This window comes from Ceratotherium simum, chromosome 17 (assembly GCF_057802395.1).
Source record: "Ceratotherium simum simum isolate JZ-2026a chromosome 17, ASM5780239v1, whole genome shotgun sequence".
Lineage (NCBI taxonomy): Eukaryota > Metazoa > Chordata > Mammalia > Perissodactyla > Rhinocerotidae > Ceratotherium > Ceratotherium simum.
This window is the reverse complement of record NC_141916.1, coordinates 19,484,870-19,503,486: the sequence shown is the minus strand read 5'-3', so window position 1 is coordinate 19,503,486 and position 18,617 is coordinate 19,484,870. Positions and strand designations below refer to the sequence as shown.

Below are 18,617 nucleotides of genomic sequence, written 5' to 3'. Positions count from 1 at the left end.
GCAACAAAGCCTATTGTTTGTTGTCAATAAAGGTTTGACTATGTCATTGTTGATACTTTGCTTTTAATTGATGTCCCCAAATCAAGAAATTAGAAACACACATGCAAAAATCAGTTTATCTTTGGCAGAAATCAATATATCACCAATGTTTAACCCATTCCTGAGAACTACAGAGCAGTAGTGTCATCTATTTATAGCTGAGATTTAGATCATCTTTCTTCATTCCACCCTGTTATGAGACATTTGTTATAAATGCCACAATCAAAATTTTTTGAAAACTGGGTCAGGGAAGCATACTGTTTATATTCACTGGTATGTGGTTGATGTATTATCAGTGTTTTTATGCTTATTGCAACTTGGCTTTATGGGCTGGTCAAAGAAGACAGATGAGAATAGGAGACCAAAGTAATTATTAATTTAGAATCTTACTTTCTAGTCAGGATTGTACTGTCTTGAACTGAACATTTCTACCAGGTTTACAGGTAGACATGTTCATTTCATTATGTCGTGATTTGGAATGGGGCAGTAGCTTTAAGCAGAACATACAGAAAACTGTATGCAAGTCTAAATTTGATTATTTTCTTGAAAGAGGCAGCAAAGGGAAGTGCATGCTTTCAGGAATTGGTGATTATTCCAATCTCTGCGGAAGGCCCTCTCTGCCTGTACTCCCAAGCTTTCTTCTATACACCTCAGCTCTGAGCCCTCCTATCTTTTGTGATGCCTCTGTGCCTTTCCCACTCCATAAACTCTGCCTGGAATGCCTTCTAAGTCTGTTGGTGACTGGCCTGCCTGAAGTCTCTCGGGCAGACCAAACACTCCTTTTGGGGTTTTAAATCTATTCCATACTTTCATAATAGCACTTATCATAGTGTACTTTTAAAAATGTGCATTAAATTTTTTTAAAGCAGTGCATACACATGGTAAACAAAATTGAGCTGTACAGAAGTGAATGGTGAAAACAGTTTCCCCAGTTCTCTTCCCCAAAGGCAATCACTGATAGTACTTTCTCTTATATATCTTTCCAGAGTTATTCCTTGCTGATAGAAGAATTTTTGTAGTGTATGAAATGCTTATTTTTCTCCTCATTTTTTATTGCGAAGTAGTTTATAAATATTGAAAAAATTCAAGCATTATAGAAATATATAGAGCAAAAAGTGAAAGTTCCCCTTTACCTTGATCCTTAACCCTTGTCCTTCCCAAATAATAACACTCCTCCTCAATGACATTCCTCTCTCCAGAGATAATCCTATTATAAGCCCAGTTTGTACCCTTTCAGATTATTTCACTTACATTTACATACTTATATAAAAAATATTTTTGTATGTATTATTGTCTTCATTTTATATATAATTCTGTAACTTCCTCTTAATATGTCTTGGAGATTTTTTCATATCAGTATATAGAGATCCATTTTATCCTTTTAACCTCTTCATGGTGTTCTTCATTCTATAATATACCGTTTAACCATTTCCCAATTGAATGGTGTATATATATCCATTGTAGTTTCTAACAGTGTTTCAGTGAACACTTTTTTATATGCTTCCTGTTGGACATATGTGAGTGTTTCTTTAGGTTGCTAGAAGAGAATTTCTGGGTGAGAGGGTATATTCTAAAAATTTTGGTGAATACTGCCAAATAGCTTTTTTTTTATTTTGAAATAATTTTAAATTTGCAGAAGAGTAAAGATAGTAGAGGGAGCTCCCATATACTCTTTCCCCACTTCCCCTAATGTTAACATCTTTCATAACCTTAGTACATTTATCAAAGCTAAGAAATTAATGTTGGTATGACAGTATTAAACTATAGACCTTATTTGGATTTCTTATTTTTTCACTAATGTCCTAAAAAGTTCTGGGATCCAGAATCCCACATTGCAGTTAGCCATCATGTCTCTTTAATGCCCTCCTATCTGTGACAGTTTCTCAGTTTTACCTTGTCTTTTTTACTACCTTGATACTTTTCAAGAGCACTGGTCAGGTATTTTGTAGGACATCCCTTAATATAGGTTTGTCTGATATTTTCTCATGATCAGACAGAGGTTATGGATTTTTGGGAAGAATACCACAGAGATGATATGCTCTTCTCGTCGCATCATGTCAGGGGGTAGGGGATATCAACATGTCTTATTACTGGTAATGTTAGTTAACCTTGATGGCTTGATTAAGGTGGTGTCTGCCAGGTTTCTTCACTAAAATTTCCGCTTTTCTGTTTCCATACTCTTTTTGTTAAAAGCGAGTTTCTAAGTCCAGCCCACACTCATGGGGAGGGGAATTAAGTTCCACCTCCTGGAGGGAGAAGTATCAAAGAATTTGGAAAAATGTTTAAACCTCCATAATAATAAATAAATATTTTAGGGAGATACTTTGCGACTATGCAAATATACTGTTTCTCTTTAAAAGTTCCACCTGTGGAGAGTGACATTAGCATCATGGCAGTGTGAGATGCTCCCTTTGTCTCTCCTCTTTAATCTACAACTAGTAAAACATCCATAACTCAGCAAAGGTTCATCTGTTCAATACACCAGGATGCCAGACAGATCCACACATCTGCACAGCTGAAGGTGGGTGGATTGGAATACACAGAGGAGGCGGGACTAGGGGAACAGCAGGAGTGGTGCCTGTGATCCTGGCCCCCTGGCTGCAGCAGCTGAGCATGCAGCCCCAGGGAACCTGGTAGCAGCAGTGGAGGCAGTGACACAACTCTGGTTTCCTGGCTGCAGCAGCATCTGGTGGCCAGAGGGAACTAGGCAGCAGCAGTGGTGGGCCCTGCAACCCTGGTACCCCCAGCTGCAGCAGCACCTGTGACCCTGGCTCCCCCCGTCCTTCCCTTCTCCCTGCCGTGGCAGCAGTGCCTGATTCAGGTGACCCTGGATGTGGCAGAGCTACCCACCATCCCGGTGCCCCTAGTGGGGATGCCAGTGACTACAGTGACACCAGGAGCAGCAAGGTACCAGCAACCCTGGAGACACAAGCAGTGACCAGGAGGGCTCCGGCAACACTTCTGGCAGAGGTAGTGGAAGGTGGAAAGTGGCGATTCTCAAATATAGCCAGAGGCAGCTCAGGTAAGAGAAACAAGAAACTTGTGCTATAGTACCATATACTGAAAAACAAAAGAAAGGCCTCTAATTACCAACCTGTTGAATTGTTAGACTCAAATTAAACAAAGCTTGACCTAAATAAGAAAGGTGTTGACTACTTCAAATGCGCTGGCAGAGGAACAATTCAGCAAGCACCATGAAAAACCACGGTAACACAGTATCACCAAAAGAAAATGACAATTCTCCAGAAACCAAACTTAAAGTCATGGAAGATTGTGATCTGATAGAGAATTCAAAATAGCTGTCATGAAGAAAGTCAGTGAGCTATAAGAAAACTCAGAAAGGCAGTTCAGTGAGTTCAGGAATAAAATTGATGAACAGAAGGAGTACTTCACCAAAGAGATTGAAACTAGAAAAGAACCAAACAAATTCTGGAGTTGAAGAACTCAATAAGTGGGATGAAGAATGCAATAGAAAGCATTAGAAATAGAGCAGACCGTATGGAAGAGAGAATTCGTGACATCGAAGATAGAAATCTAGAAATGGTTCAGGTAGAAGAGGAGAGGGAACTAAGATTTTAAAAAGAAGAAGAAAAAACTCTGTGAGAACTATGCAACTCCAATAGAAAAGGTAACATAAAGATAATGGGTATCCCAGAAGGAGAAGAGAGGGAGAAGGGAGCAGAGAGCTTATTTAAATAAATAATAGCTGAGAACTCCCCAAATCTGGGAAAGGAACTGGATATACAAATCCACAAAGCTAATAGAACACCTAATTATCTCAACACAAAAAGATCTTCTCCAAGACACATTATATTAAAATCGTCAAAAGTCAATGATAAAAGATTTTAAAGGCAACCAGGGGAAAAAGGACAGTAACTTATGAAAGAACTCCCATTAGGCTATCAGCAGATTTCTCAGCAGAAACTCTACAGGTCAAGAGAGAGTGGAATGACATACTCAAAATATTAAAAGATAAAAACTGTCAGCCAAGAATACCCAGCAAAGTTATCCTTCAGATTTGAAGGAGAAATAAAGGCTTTCCCAGACAAACAAAAGTGAGGGAGTTCATCACCATTAGACCTGCCTCACAAGAAATGTTGAAAGGAACTCTTCTACCTGAAACAAAAAGGCAAAAGTACTTGAAACTTTGAGTAAGGTGATAAATAGGATCAGAAAATTGCAACTCTGTATCAGAATAGGTTGTTAAACACTTAATTTTGGCATAAAGGGTAAAGGGAAAACATTAAAAACTGTAGCTACTTCAATTTGGTAATGATCCCACAACATAAAAAGGGATAATATATGACAACAAAAACAAAAGGGGAAAAGGAAAAGGATGAAACCTGTGTAGGCAAATGAAGATAAGATGCTTTCAGCAGAAAAAGGACTATTTTATCTATGAGATGTTTTGTACAAACCTCATGGTAACCACAAAACAAAAATCTAGAGCAGAGATATGAAACATAAAAAAAGAGGAAACTGAAAAACACAGCACAGAAAACCACTGAACTGAAATGGCAAACAGAAACACAAGGAAAAAGAAACAATGGAGATATAGAACAACCAGAAAACAAAAGATAAAATGGCAGTACTAAGTCCTTATATATCAATAATCACCCTAAATATAAATGGATTGAATTCACCAATCAAAAGACACAGAGTGGCTGGATGGATTAAAAAAGAAGACCTAACTATATGCTGCATCCAGGAGACTTAGCTCTAAAGACAAACATAGGCTCACAGTGAAGGGATGGAAGATGATACTTGAATCAAATGGCAACCAAAAGAAAGCAGGTGTAGCCATACTCATATCAGACAAAATAGACTTTAAGCCAAAAAAAAGTAACAAGAGACAAAGATGGATATTATATAATGATAGAGGAGACAATCCATCAAGAAGACGTAACATTTAGTAATACATATGCACCTAACATAGGAATGGTAAAATACATAAAGCAATTATTAACAAACCTAAAGGGAGAAATTCACAGCAACAGAAAAACAGTAGGGGACTTTAACATCCCGCTTACATCAGTGAATGGATTATCCAGACAGAAAATCAATAAGGAAACATTGGCCTTAAATGTAAAATTAGAGCAGATGGACTTAATAGATATATGCAGAACGTTCCATCCAAAAGCAGCAGAGTACACATTCTTCTCAAGGGCACATGGAACATTCTCAGAGATAGACCATATGTTGGGACACAAAACAAGGCTCAATAAATTTAAGAAGATTGAAGTCATGTCAACATTTTTTCCAGCCATTATAGTGTGAAAATAGAAATCAACTACAAGAAGAAAGCTGGAAAAATCACAAATATGTGGAGACTAAATGACGTGCTACTGAATATTTGTTGGGTCAATGAAGAAATCAAAAGAGAGGGCCAGCCCCATAGCTTAGCGGTTAAGTGCGCACACTCTGCTACTGGCGGCCTGGGTTCCTGTCCCGGGCGCGCACCAATGCACCGCTTCTCCGGCCATGCTGAGGCCGCGTCCCACGTACAGCAACTAGAAGGATGTGCAACTATGACATACAACTATCTACTGGGGCTTTGGGGAAAAAAAAGGAGGAGGATTGGCAATAGATGTTAGCTCAGAGCCAGTCTTCCTCAGCAAAAAGAGGAGGATTAGCACGGATGTTAGCTCAGGGCTGATCTTCCTCACACACACAAAAAAAAGAAATCAAAGGAGAAACAAAAAATACCTGAAGACAGTTGATAATGAAAATACGACATACCAAAATCTATGGGATGCAGCAAAAGTCGTACTAAGAGGGAAGTTTACAGCAGTAGAGGCCTACCTCAAGAAACAAGAAAACTCTCAAACAATCTAACCTTACACCTAAAGGAACTAGAAAAAGAACAAATGAAGCCCAAAGTTAGTAGAAGGAAGGAAATAAAAATCAGAGTGGAAATAAATGAAATAGAGACTAAAAGTCGATAGAAAAGATTAACGAAACTAAAAGTTGGTTCTCTGAAAAGATAAACAAGATTGACAAACCTTTAGCTAGACTCAACTAAGAAAAAAAGAGAGAAGGCTCAAATAAAATGAGAAACAAAAGAAGTTAAAACGGATACCACAGAAATACAAAGGATTATAAGAGGCTACTATGAACAGCTATACACCAACAAATTGGACAATCTAGAAGAAATGGATAAATTCTTAGAATTATACAACCTTCCAAGACCGAACCATGAAGAAACAAAATCAGAATAGACTGATCACTAATAAGGAGATTGAAATAGGAATCAAAAACGTTCCAAAAAAACAAAAGTCTAGGACCAGACCGCTTCACTGGTGAATTCATCCAAACATTCAAAGAAAATTTAATACTTCTCCTTCTCAAATTCTTCCAAAAAATTGAAGAGGATGGAGTGCTTCCTAACTCATTCTGTAAGGCCAACATTAACCTGATAACCAAAACCAGACAAGGACAACACAAAAAAAGAAAATTACATGCCAATATCTCTGATGAACATAGATGCAAAAATTCTCAACAAAATATTAGCATATAAAATACTACAATACATTAATAGGACCATACACCATGGTTAAGTGGGATTCATTTCAGAGATGTGAGGATGGTTCAACATCTGCAAATCAGCATGGTAAATCACATTAACAAAATGCAGGATAAGTATCCTATGATCATCTCAATAGATGCAGAAAAAGCATTTGACAAGATTCAAGATCCATTTAAGATAAAAACTCTCAATAAAATGGGTATAGAAGGAATGTACCTCAGCATAATCAAGAGCATATATGACGGGCCGGTCCCGTGGCTTAGCAGTTAAGTGCACGCGCTCCACTGCTGGCGGCCTGGGTTTGATCCCGGGCGCACACCGATGCACTGCTTCTCCGGCCAGTCTGAGGCCGTGTCCTGCATGCAGCAACTAGAAAGATGTGCAGCTATGACATACAACTATCTACTGGGGCTTTGGGGGAAAAAATAAATAAATAAAATTATTTAAAAAAAAAAAAAAACATATATGACAAACCCACAGCTAAGATCATACTGAATGGTGAAAAACCGAAAGCTATCTCCCTAAGATCAGGAACAAGACAAGGATGCCCACTCTCACCACTCTTATTCGACATAGTATTGGCCATCCTAGCCCCAGCAGTTAGGCAAGAAAAAGCAATAAAAGGCATCCAAATTGGGAAGGAAGAAGTAAAAACTGTCACTATTTGTGAATGATATGATTTTATATCTAGAAAACCCTAAAGACCACCAAAAAAACTATTAGATAATAATAAACGAATAAAGTTGCAGGTTACAAAATCAGTATGCAAAAATCTGTTGTTGTTTCTATATACTAACAAAAAACTAGCAGAAAGAGAAATTAAGAAAATCCCATTTACAGTTGCAACAAAAAGAATAAAATACCTAGGAATAAATTGAACCAAAGTGAAAGACTTGTACACTGAAAACTATAAGATGTTGAAAGAAATTGAAGAAGACACAAATAAACGGAAAGATATTCTATGCTCATGGGCTGGAAGAATTAACATTGTTAAAATGTCCATATTACCTAAAGCAATCTACAGATTCAGTGCAATCCTTATCAAAATCCCAATGACACTTTTCACAGAAATAGAACAAAAAAATCCTAAAATTTGTATGGAACCACAAGAGACTCCGAATAGCTAAAGCGATCCTGAGAAAAAAGAACAAAGCTGGAGGTATCACACTCCCTGATTTCAAATTTTACTACAAACCTATAGTAATCAAAACAGCATGGTTTTGGCAGAAAAACAGACACACAAATCAATGGTACAGAATTGAGAGCCCAGAAATAAACCCATACATATATGGACATCTAATTCTGATAAAGGAGCCAAGAACATATAATGGAGAAAGAAAAATTTGTTCAATAAATCGTATTGGGAAAACTGGACCACTATCTTACACCATACACAAAAATTAACTCAAAATGGATTAATGACTTAAATCTAAGACCTGAAACCAATAAAACTCCTAGAAGAAAAAAACATAGGCAATATGCTCTTTGACATTGGTCTTAGCGGTATCTTTTTGGATATGTCTCCTCAGGCAAGGGAAACAAAAGCAAAAATAAACATAAGGGACTATATCAAACTAAAAAGCTTCTACACAGCAAAGGAAACCATCAACAAAATGAAAAGACATCCAACCGAATGGGAGAAGATATTTGCAAATCACATATCTAATAAGGGGTTAATATTCCAAAATATATAAAGAGCCCATACAACTCAACATGTTGAAAAACAATGCAATTTAAAAAAGAGCAAAGGATCTGAATAGACATTTTTCCAAAGAAGACATACAGATGGCCAACAGACACATGAAAAGATGTTCAGTATCACTAATTATTAGGGAAATGCAAATCAACCCACAATGAGATATCACTTCATGCCCGTTAGAATGGCTATTATCAAAAAGACAAGAAATAACAAGTGTTGGAGAGGATGTGAAGAAAAGGGAACCTTCATCATACTGTTGCTGAGAATGTAAATTGGTGCAGCCACTGTAGAAAACATGGAGATTCCTCAAAAATTTAAGAATAGAACTACCATATGATCCATCTATTTCACTTCTGGGTATTTATCCAAAGAATTTGAAAACACTAATTCAAAAAGATATATGCATCCCTATGATCGTTGCAGCATTATTTACCATATGGAAACAACCTAAGTCCTCATTGGTGGATAGATAAAGAAAATGTGGTATATATATACAATGGAATACTACTCAGCCATAAAAAGATGAAATCTTGCCATTTGTGACAACATGGATTGACCTTGAGGGTACTGTGCTAAGTGAAATAAGTCAGATGGAGAAAGACAAATACCATATGATTTTACTCATGTGGAATATAAAAAAAAATGAACAAACAAGACAAAATGAAAACACACAGATACAGAGAATAGATGGGTGGTTACTAGAGGGGAAGCGGGGTGGGAGAGGGCAAAATGGGTAAAGGGGGTCAATTATATGGTGATGGATGGAAACTAGATTTTGGTGGTGAGCATGCTGTAGTGTATACAGAAGCTGAATTATAATGTTGTACACATGAAACTTATTTATAAACCAAAGTTAGCTCAAAAAAAACAAGTTCCACCTGTTAATTTTATCATTCATCAATGGATCTTTCCTGCAGTAGTTATCACTGTGGAATTCTAAAGCAAATTTTCTGTTTCTCTCATTACTTCTACATTTATTAATTAGAAATTTTCTGTGAAGAGACTTGTACTTTGTCTCCCATTTATTTAATAATTTATTTGTGTCATTATGGACTCATGGATATTTATTTTATTCTTTGGATTATAACATTATTTACTTTGTTGGTCACTAAATTACTTAAAAAAAACTGTCAGTTTACACTCCTACCAGTAGTTGTAGATAATGAACTTATACACTTACAAACTTGGCTATTATCTGATGAATTAAAACACTGTTTTATTTTTCCTGATTAAATATGAGGTTGAGTGTGTTTTATATGTTTATTAACTATATTTCTTTCTGAATTATCTTTTTTATACACTTTATCATTTTTTATTTTTTGCTGAGGAAGATTCGCCCTGAGCTAACAGCTGTGGCCAATCTTCCTCTATTTTGTATGTGGGTCGCCGCCACAGCATGGCTGATGAGTGGTGTAGGTCCACGCTGGGGATCTGAACCTGGGCCGCTGAAGCACAGCATGCCAAACTTAACCACTACACCACCAGGCCAGCCCCTGCTCATTTTAAACTTGTTTTTTTTGTTGTTGTTTTATAGAAGTTTTTTACACTCTAGATATTAATCCTCTGTTAAATATAATTTTTTTCCTTTTGGGAAGAAAATGTTTTCCTTCTTCCTTTTTTAAATTACAAAAGTAATGTACTTATTGTAAAACATGTGAAAAGTGCAAGTCTCCTCAACCTCTCTTCAATCTTATTCTCCATGCATAGTACTGTTCTTATCCCACAGGCTAACAGTTTGGTATTTTTCCTTCCAGAACGTTTTCTCTATAGGTGTAGAAACATACATGTATGTGTTGTGTGTATATGCAAGTGTGTATGCATATATAAAAGCATACATTTTTGATAATGGGATCATAGAACGTTAGTTCTTCAGTTTTGCTTTTATCATAGATTTAGCAAATCTTAGAATCCTAATGTGTTGTAAATGTATGTTTCAGTGTCTTTCACTAGATTATACAGAGTGACAGAGACTTTGTACAGAGACTGTGATTCTTCCTACTCTAAAGGTATTCTTTTTCTGTGTAAATGACACCACTGTCCATCCATTTGCCCATGCCAGAAACATTTCATTTCTTTAACAAGGTTTTATTGAGTGCCTACTGTCTGTCTGACACAGAGGAGTGAACTAAGCAAAAAATCCTTGCCTGCATGCAGCTTATATTCTAGTTGTGGGAGGCAGATATTAAGCAAAGGGATAAAATATTTACTATTTCAGTTAGTGATAACTGGTATTGAAAAAACAAAAACCCAAAACAAAAAACAGGAAAGGAGATAGGGACACTCTGTGAGCATGTGACTCTCTGTGTGTGAGAGAGAGAGAGAGAGAGAAAGAGAGATTGAGACTGAAGGGTGGTAAGGGAAGGCCTTGCTGAAAAAGTAATATTTGAGCAAAGACTTAAAAGTCATATTTGGTTCCTTTCTCCTCATACCGCACATGAGATCCATCTGCAATTCTTGTTGATTTCATCTTCAAAATATATCTCAAACCCACCCATCAAAAGTAGGTGGATTTGTGGAGGCAGTAGGAGTTTATGGAAGTTTTCTTCTGATTGTTTTAGTATTCTCAGTGAATTAGGAATGAACTGCTCAGCTGAGAGTGAGGGTGGGGAGGAGGTGGTGGAGGTTTGTGGAGAGAGGAGAAGGTGTGAGATTGTTCAGGAGAGTGGGAGAATGGCTGCAGCAGAGAAATGTATGATTGCCAGGTGGTGTTAAAATCCCTTTGAGGTTTGTGGTCATGAATTTAAAGTGAGATGAGTCAGTATGTTCTTTTTCTCCAGCCAGATTCAGCTGCAAGAGTGTATGTTTGGAGTGGATTTAACCGGAGAGAGGTTTTACCAAGATAGTAGAACAAAACATGAAAGGGTCAGGGAATAGAGGATATATGCAAGGGAGAGATTATGATAATGTGCTGTGCACTGTAAACCAGGTGAGGAGGGAAGGGAGGACATGATGTGGCTAAGAGATGGTGAAAAGGTGGTAAAATCAATGAACTGAAGGTCCTGGTGGGATCAAAAGGTGTTGGGATTTGGGTATGCGAGAAGCGGAGCCATAAAGATAGGTCCTTGTCAGAAAGCGGGATACAAAAATTGAGATTGTGGAGGCATTATCATGGGTTGCGAGGGTGAAGGACAAGATCATTGGAGGCAAGGAATTCAGAAAAGTGAGGTAAGAATTCAGAGAGATGAGGCGTTAGAAAGATCATCTATGTGAAATCACTGAGACTTAAGACAGGAGTAGTGTTGTAGAGAGTCACAGTGTTAGGGTTCTCCAGAGGGAAGAAAACCAATAGGATCTCTCTCTTTCTCATCTCTATGTTTATGTCTTTGTCTATATCTACATCTGCATCTATACGTCTACATCTGTATCTATCTATTTAGAATGAGGTTTATTATAAGGATTGGCTCACACGATTATGGGGGCTGAGAAATCCCACAATCTGCTGTCTATAAGCTGGAGACCCAGGAACATTGATAGCTTAAGTCCCAGTCCAAGGGCAGAAGACTGATAGCTCAGCTCAAGCAGTCAGAGAGAGAGAGAGAAAGAAAGAGAGAGAGAACGAATTCTCCCTTCCTCTGCCTTTTTGTTCTATTCAGGCCCTCAATGGATTGGATGATACCCACCCACATTGGGGGAGGGCCATCTGCTTTGCTCGGTCTGCCTATTCAAATGCTAATGCTATCCGAAAACACCCTCACAGACACATCCAGATATGATGTTTAGCCTAATATCTGGGCACCTCATGAACCAGTCAAATTGACATATAAAATTAACCATCACAGCCAGGTAATGAGTAATAGAGTTTTCACATGATATTCAAAGTACAGTCATGCACCGCATAATTACATTTCAGTCAACGATGGACTGCATATACAAGGGTGGTCCCATAAGGTGAGTACCATGTAGCCTAGGTGTGTAGTAGGCTGTACCATCTAGGTTTGTGAAAGTACACTCTATGATGTTCACACAACAAGAGAATCGCCTAAGGACACATTTCTCAGAATGTATCCCCATCGTTAAGTGATGCATGGCTGTAGAGGTTTTTCAGGGAAGAGGGAAGGAGACTGATTTGGAAGCATCAGTGAGGAGCAAGAAGGACACTGTTCTCACTCCCAGGTCCAGTGGTATGATGGATGTGGTTCTGCGAGGAGAGTATGGTCTCAGAAGGGAACCAGGTTTCAATTAGAACAAGAAGTTGAAGAGAATGTTCAGAGTAGAGGTTGAAAATGTAGGGCACAGTGGAAGGGTTTCAAAATTTGGAGAGAGGTGTGTGGTACATGGCAACAGAGCAGGGATTGTGTAGAACTGCGTGAGGATTGGAATATGGGAGATCAGAGGTCTGGGAGTCGGGGGCTTCTTTTGATGGACAGCATAAACAGAGATAAAGAACATGAAAAGATTAGGCCTGGTAGACAGCAGGCAGATACTGGAGGTGAGGGTATGAGTGTTGGGAGGGAAGGAAAGCGAGGAGTCCTGGGTCCAGGGGAAGGGCGTTTTTAAAATATTTAATTAGGCCGGCCCCGTGGCTTAGCGGTTAAGTGCGCGCACTCCGCTGCTGGCGGCCCGGGTTCGGATCCCGGGCGCGCCCCAACGCACCGCTTCTCAGGCCATGCTGAGGCCGCATCCCATATACAGCAAGTAGAGGGATGTGCAGCTATGACATACAACTATCTACTGGGGCTTTGGGGAAAAAAAGGAGGAGGATTGGCAGTGGATGTTAGCTCAGAGCCGGTCTTCCTCAGCAAAAAGAGGAGGATTAGCACAGATGTTAGCTCAGGGCTGATCTTCCTCACAAAAAAAATAAATGAATAAAATATTTAATTAGTTTTTAAAAGTCATGCATATTTAAGGTGTACAAAATGATGTTTGGATTCCACCGTAAAATGATTGCTATAGTCAAGCATTAACATATTTTTTTTCACAGTTACCTTTTTGTGATGCGAGTACCTGAAATCTACTCCCTTAGCACATTTCCAGTATTCAATACAATATTCTTAACTGTAATCATCATGGTGTACATTAGACCTCTAGACTTATTCACCTACATAACTGCAACTTTGTACCCTTTAACTAACATCTCATTCCCCCACGTCCCTGCCCCTTGTAACCATCATTCTACTCTCTACTTCTCTGTATTCGACTTTTTTAGATTCCACATATAGGTGAGATCGTGCAGTTTTTTTCTTTCTGTGTCTGGCCTATTTCACTTAGCATAATGTCCTCCAGGTTCATCTGTGTTGTTGCAAATGGCAGGATCTCGGGAAGGACAATCTTATTCCAAATACTTGGACCCTCTTCTTAAATATCTGTCCATGGCAGGGAGAGATGTCTCACTCCAGGAGTAAGGGGTTCTCTTTTGATGAATCCTGTAGGCTCTCTCTTGATGACTACATATTAATGATCTTTGCTTTCAATCTTACTATGTCTGGTATTAATATTAATGAATAATATTATGATTTATTTTGATTAATATTTGTGCAACATATCTTAATTTTCCCCCTTTCTGGCTCACTCTGCTTTAATTGTATCTTGGTAATCTGTACACAGGTGGATTTTAAAAAATCAGTTGGATAGGGCTGGCCCCGTGGCTTAGTGGTTGGGTGCGCGCGCTCCGCTGCTGGCGGCCCGGGTTCGGATCCCGGGTGCGTGCCGGCACACCGCTTCTCCGGCCATGCTGAGGCCGCGTCCCACCTACAGCAGCTGGAGGGATGTGCAACTATGACATACAGCTATCTACTGGGGCTTTGGGGGGGAAAAATAAATAAAATTTAAAAATATATATTTAAAAAAAAGTTGGATAGTCTGTCTTTTGATAAGTTTAATCTTTTCATATTTAATGTGATTACTGATACTTTTAGACTTATTTCGGCCATTTTAGTTTATATTTTTTTTTCTTTTTTTTTCTTTTGTTTACCATGCTTCTTCTTTTATTTTTTTGTGAGGAAGATCAGCCCTGAGCTAACATCCATGCCAATCTTCCTCTTTTTGCTGAGGAAGACCGGCTCTGAGCTAACATCTATTGCCAATCCTCCTCTCTTTTTTTTTACCCCCCAAAGCCCAAGTAGATAGTTGTGTGTCATAGTTGTACACCCTTCTAGTTGCTGTATGTGGGACATGGCCTTAGCATGGCTGGAGAAGTGGTGCGTCGGTGCGCGCCCGGGATCCGAACCCCAGCCGCCAGTGGCGGAGTGCGCACACTTAACTGCTAAGCCACGGGCCGGCCCTATACTATTTTTTTGTGTGTGGGGGTAGGTCTGACTGCTTTCACTCAGCATAATTATTTTGAGATTAACCCATGTTTATGGATAGTGTGTATCTTTGGTTTGTTCCTTTTTATTGCTGAATAGTATTCTATTATATGGATTTATCACAGTTTCTTTATGCATTTAGTAATGGCTGATGGACTTTTGGATTGTTAGCAGTTTTTTACCACTACAAATCAAGCTGCTTATGAACATTTGTGTGCATGTCTTTTTTTTTTTTTTTAATTTTTATTTATTTATTTTTTTTCCCCAAAGCCCCAGTAGATAGTTGTATGTCATAGCTGCACATCCTTCTAGTTGCTGTATGTGGGACACGGCCTCAGCATGGCCGGAGAAGTGGTGTGTCGGTGCGCGCCTGGGATCCGAACCTGGGCCACCAGCAGCAGAGCGCGTGCACTTAACCGCTAAGCTACGGGGCCGGCCCTGTGTGCATGTCTTTTATGGACATATATTTTATTTTCTCTTGGATAAATATCTAGGAGTAGAATGGCTGGATCATATGGTAGGTATATGTTTAACTTTTTTTTTTTAATTGTGATAACATTGGTTTATAACATTGTATTATGTTTAACTTTTTAAGAAACTTTCAAAGTACTTTCCAAGGTGCTTGTGCCATTTTTACGTCTCTCTTAGTATGTGAGAGTTCCAGTTGCTTCACATCCTTGCTAATTCTTGATACAGTCAGTCTTTTTAATTTTTAAAAACTTTAGGTGTTCTAATAGGTGCATAGTGGTAACTGATGGTTTTACTATTTCTCTAATGACTAAGGAAGCTGAACAATTTTTCATGGGCTTTTTTGCTTCTTTGGCGAAGTGTTTTTAAATCATTTGCCCATTTTAAAAATTGAGTTTTTCATTTGCTTATGATTGTTTTGAGAGTTCTTTAGAAATTCTGGATACACGTTCTTTATCAGATTATGATTTGCAAATGTTTTCTCTCAGTCTGTGCCTTGTCTTTTCTCATAATGGTGTCTTTCAAATAACAAAAGTTTTGTGCTTTTGGTATCATATCTAAGAAATCTTTGCCTAACCCAAGGTCACAAAGTTTTTCACCTCTGATTTTTTCTTGAAAACTTATAGTTTAGATTTTACATTTAGATCTGTGATCCATTTGGAGTTAGTTTTTGTATATAATGTTCTTTTTTTGCATATGGATATCCAGTTGTTCAGTACCGTTTGTTGAAAGACTGAATTACCTTTTACCTTTGTCGAAAATCAGTTGTCTATATATGTGTGGATCTGTTCCTGGACCTTTCATTCTGTTCCATTGATCTTTGTGCTAGTACCACATTGTCTTGATTACTATAGCTTTATAACACATCTTGAAATCAGGTAGTATTAGCCCTCCAACTTCGTTTTCAAAGTTGTTTTGGCTGTTCTAGGACCTTTACATCTTCATATGGAGATGCATTCTAGTTTTAGAACTAGTTTGTCAGTTTCTACAAAAAAGTCTGCTGGGAATTTGAGATTGTATTAAATCTATTAACTCAATTTGGGGAGAACTGACATTCTAACAATATTGAGTCTTTCAACCCATGAACAGATATATATCTCTCCATTTAGTTAAAGTTTTTAATTTCTCTCCACAATGTTGTATAGTTTTCAGTGTACAGATTTTTTCACATCTTTTGCCAGATTTATCCTTAAGAATTTCATGTTTTTTGATGCTATTGTGTTTTTAGTTTCAATTTCTGATTATTTATTGCTAGTATATGGAAATACAATTAATTTTTGTATATTGATCTTATATTCTGCAACCTTCCTAAATTCACTTATTCTAGTATCTTTTTTCTGTAGATTTCATCAGATTTTTCACACACATAATCATGTCATCTATGAATAGACAGTTTCACTTCTTTCTTTCCATCTGGATGCCTTTTATTCTTTTTTCTTGCCTGATTGCACTGGCTGGAACCTCTAGTACAATATTGAAGAGAAATAGTGAGAATAGATATCATTGTCTTGTTCCTGATCTTAGAGGGAACCCTATCTTCTTGTTTTTAAACCTTCTTTTAAAATGTCTTTTTCAGATTATTATATTACTTCTTATTCTTGGGTGCAGTCTCTGATTGCTGCATCAGCTGATTTCCTTGTGGGAAGTTTGTTTCTCTGTGTCTATGTTTGTTTGTTTTTTCTTTAAACCTTGAACCTAAGTCCTGTGTGTCTCAGATGTGGAAGCATCTCTACCCTGTAGTTTCTCATTTGCTTCTTCTGTGGTCCTATTTCATTCTTTAATTCTGAACCTTATTAATGATGAAATGTCAGCTTGGGGTCCCTGCACCATGTATGTAGTGTGAATTTAGACTACACATCTGTGAATAGTGCAGGCCTGGGGTGCATTTTCTTCCGGGTAACTTTTTCCATCTCTAGGCCCAAGTGCAATGCTTGCTATTCTCTCAGTGAGCTGTTTCTATTTCCTAGTCCATGGATGGAGTAGTCTTTTGTGTTTCTTGAATTTATACTCGGTTCCACCTTGTAGTGAGCTTGGCCCAGGGCCTATGGCCTAGACTCTTTTGCAACTCCTGGGCATTAAGGTGTCTGTCTGGTTCAGATATTCCTGTGTATCATTTGGCTTCAGCTCTGGACTACTGTAATAGCCTTTTAAATGGGTTCCCCAAATTCTACTCTTAAACCCATAATAATCCATTCCCAACACAATGATCATTTATTTTATTTAGATTTTAGTGCCTATATCATCAGCTTTCTCTGGCACCATTCCTGCTCTCTAGTTACTCTGGATTTTTATTTTCCCTAAAGCCCTGGTCTCCCACTCACCTCAGGGCCTCATACATGCTATTTTCTCTATCTGGAATGTTCTTCACCACCACCATTCCTTCCCTTGTCATTGTCTACTCATCGTTGGGATCTTATCTCAGTTATCACTTCCTGAGAGAAGTCTTTCCTGACCCCTCAGCTTGGTTCGGGTTTCCCTGTCCCTGTGTATCTCATAGCATCCTGAGCTCTATTCTTATGACATTTATCACAGTTTCTCACTTAAATGTAACTGTCTGAGGGTAGTGACTTTGTCTTACTCATCATTGTATTTCCAGCACTGAGAAAAGTGCTTGTACAAGTAGACATTCAAAAAATATTTAAGTGGGGCTGACCTAGTGGTGTAGTGGTTAAGCTCACGGCTCCACTTTGGCGGCCCAGGGTTTGCAGGTTCGAATCCTGGGTGCGGACTGATGCACCACTCATCAAGCTGTGCTGTGGCAGCATCCCACATACAAAATAGAGGAAGATGGGCGCAGTTGTTAGCTCAGAGCCAATCTTCCTCAGCAAAAAAAGAGGAAGATTGGCAACAGATGTTAGCTCGGGGCCAGTCTTCCTCATCAAAAAAAAGGAAAAAAAAATTTAAGTGGATGAATATATTCATTTGAGTAATTTCCTCCATTAGACTTTAAGCTATGAGAGGGTAGGACGTTTTATTTTGTTCACTAGAGTATTTCCCAGTGTCTAGTACAGAATCTGGCATATTATAGGTGCTTAATAAATATTTGGTCACTGACTGACTGAATGAATGAATGAGAAAAGTAGTTTCAAATAAGGATGGAGGCAAGACTAGGGTCACTTCATAAAGAATTTTATTTGCAATGGTGAGGAGCTTAAACTTTAGACTTTGGGACCTTTTAAGCAGGAGAGTGACATGAGCAGGCTTATATTCAATCTAGAAGAATCCCTGCAGCAATTATGTAGAGGACAGTTGGAACATTATAAAGCTTTTGCTGTAATCCAGGGAAGAGATTAAGTCCTGATATAAGATAGTTGGAAGATGATGATAAATTCAAGAGAATTTATAAATATGTTAGATGTGATTGGATTAAGATGGGGGAATAAGAGGAAGAATCGGGCATCACTTCCCGGGTTTCTTGTTTGGGAGACTGAGTAATGCTTCCCACCTAGAGTAGGCACTATAAGAAGAAGGGCAGGTTTGGGAGTGGATGAATTTAATTGAGACATGTTGTTAATTTTTTTTAACATGGGAAATCTGGGTAATTTTATTGGTTGTGGGTTTAGCTGGATTATGGATATTCTGTTTTTTTCCTCACACATACTTAATCCTTTATATGTAAATATACAAAACCCACTCACCC

At 38.2% G+C, this 18,617-nt stretch overlaps 1 protein-coding gene across 1 annotated transcript in view; it reads left to right on the top strand.

Moving 5' to 3' along the window:
• DNAJC22 (DnaJ heat shock protein family (Hsp40) member C22) overlaps positions 1 to 18,617 on the top strand; it is an 83,415-nt gene that overhangs the window by 25,502 nt on the left and 39,296 nt on the right. The gene's annotated exons all lie outside the window — the stretch shown is intronic.